The 2,418-nt window shown below is 38.5% G+C and overlaps 1 pseudogene; it reads left to right on the forward strand.

Annotated features, from left to right (window-relative positions):
* The window catches only part of LOC122150537, a 149,574-nt pseudogene that overhangs the window by 46,704 nt on the left and 100,452 nt on the right, over positions 1-2,418 (forward strand).

A 2,418-nucleotide genomic window follows, 5' to 3' on the forward strand; every position in this document is an offset into this window, starting at 1 on the left:
AACGGTTGGAGAAAGGGCTGGAGGGAGGCAGCATGTCTGGCCTCACAGGAATAGGCCTTGGGCTATTGATGGGTGATTCTGTCTTCCTCTTGTGAGATTAGAGGAGGTCAGAACATGTGGCCTCCTTGTCCTTTTTGCAAACACTAAAGGGTTAATTTTTTTTTTTTTTTTTAAGGAATGGGGACCAGGTGGATGCCCTGCATAGTCTGTGAGAGCAACCCCTGATGCATCTGCTCTCCTTTATTTATATATAAGCATATGATTACATCATTATTCTTGATATTTCTTTAAAACAATCAAGTATTCAATCAATTATTCTTCTACAGTAAAATCAAATATTTCCTTGTAACAATCAGTTATTAATTAAAAGTTAAAGTTTTACTCTTTCCCATACACAAAGATATTTTCCCATGTCCAAATGTATTAGATAATTAATTAGGTTAATATCTCTTGCAGGATTAACAAATAAACACTAAGATACATCACTCTAAAACATAATATGATAAGGTACATAATTCTAAAGAATGGTTTCTAAGATATACTATTCTTTGGGCAAAATGTTATTCCAGGGAAACAGGTTAGCAAACATTCTGCTGGGGCAACATTCTGCCCCAGGAACACAAAGCTGAACAGAAGCATTCAACTTTGAGAGGCTTTGCCTTCCCTTAAAGCAAACACTCAGCTACAGGAGAGGCTTTGCCATCTCTTAACTGTAATTCGAACATGTGCCTTGCAATCATGCTCTTTTGGAAGTCTTTTTCTTCGTCTCCAACAATATACCACAAATGGAATGACCTTAACAAACAGGAGTTTATTCTTACAATTTGAAGGCTTTAAGTCCAAGTTCAAAGTGCCAGACTCTAGGACCTGGGTGAAAGACCCTCAACCTTGGGGTCCAGCTCTGCCTCCTGCTCCCGGCCCATTGGAGGTAGAGGTGTTTCTTCACTCAGACAGCTATTTGCTGCTGAGGCGGAGAAGCCTCAAGGTTGACTAGTAAAAAGGCACAGTCCTGATGTTACCAAACAATATGACAGGCCATTAACTTAAGTCCATTGTAAGTCCCAAGGTTGTCAAAGCATAGCAGGCTGCTGAACAATGACATCACTACATGCAAGGTCCAAGCATGCCATAGGCTAGAGACCATTCCCAAAGCTGTTTCTTATATACAGGAAGCAGAACACATACCCAAAGCAACCACTCAAATGCTTGTGGTAGATCCCAACATGGAGTTGATTGCCAGTCTCATCATGGGAAATAACTACCACCAGCTGCCCAGCCACTCAACCAGGCTCAGCCAAGTTGACACACAAACATAACCACCACAGATGTCTTCAAAGTCCTTACAGTCTCTATCCCTCAATAAATCTCTTTTGCTTATACTTAAGCAGATCCCTGATGGTACTGTTGCTCGTTCTAAGAGCAGCCAATGATTTAGTAGCCATGGACCATCTTGCTGTTGAAAATCTTCTAGTTGTGTAGGAACTATAAAGTTGACCCAGACAAAGGTATATCTGGTTCAGTCACAGTGAATCCATACATTACCTCATCAGGTTCTGGGTCTGTTTTATCTGCACTCTGGTAGTTGAGCATTAGTGATGAGCAGCAGTACCAAAACAGTTTGGTTTAATGACAACTGCATGGTAGTCTTCTGAGGCCATCATATACTGAAACTTATTTCTGCTTAATGTTAAAATCTATTAATTAGTATAAAGTAATACATCTTCTTTCTCTTTTACTATCAAGTTTTTTTTTTTTTTTTCCATTATTCTATTATGTTTGGCAAATCCACAAAGAAGAAAAGACTCAAGCCTCATGGAATGGAAATGAAGCAATGGTTAGAAAGTATGAATTAGCTCTAAATTATCACAGACAATCAATCTAGGCAGTAAAGGGACTATGAACAAAGATACCCACAGTATCCCATGAGTCCTTTTTTCCCTTGTAAACATTGATATAAGCCATATTACCTCCTTCCTATAATATTTCCAACATTCTTGTGTTGTCTCTACCATCTGTTTAATTTTCCTCCATTTTATCCTTAACATTGAATACAGAAGCTTCTTTCTGAAAAAACATGATTATGAATTCCACTTCCCTGGTTAATAACTATCATTGTCTACCATTGTCTCAGCAGGCCAGAAAAGGGTTTACATGACCTGTCACATCAAAAAAACTATCAAAATATGAGGCTGAGTAAATAAAGACTTAATAGATGGGTAGTGGTCTCACCAGGAAAACCAAAGAAAAGGTAATCACCATGGTGGAAGTAAATTCTCTTATTTCATAAATATTTTCTAAGCTTCTGTACAGGAGATTGAGAGGGAGAAGGGGAAGATTATTAAACTCCAAATATGTGCTTTTACTTCGATGTTGTTTGCCACCCCCACCACACTCCCCCGCTCAAAAAAAAAAAAAAAA

The sequence above is a fragment of the Orycteropus afer genome, unplaced genomic scaffold (genome assembly GCF_000298275.1).
Source record: "Orycteropus afer afer isolate SDZICR_OR568_19922 unplaced genomic scaffold, OryAfe1.0 scaffold00163, whole genome shotgun sequence".
Taxonomy (NCBI): Eukaryota; Metazoa; Chordata; class Mammalia; order Tubulidentata; family Orycteropodidae; genus Orycteropus; species Orycteropus afer.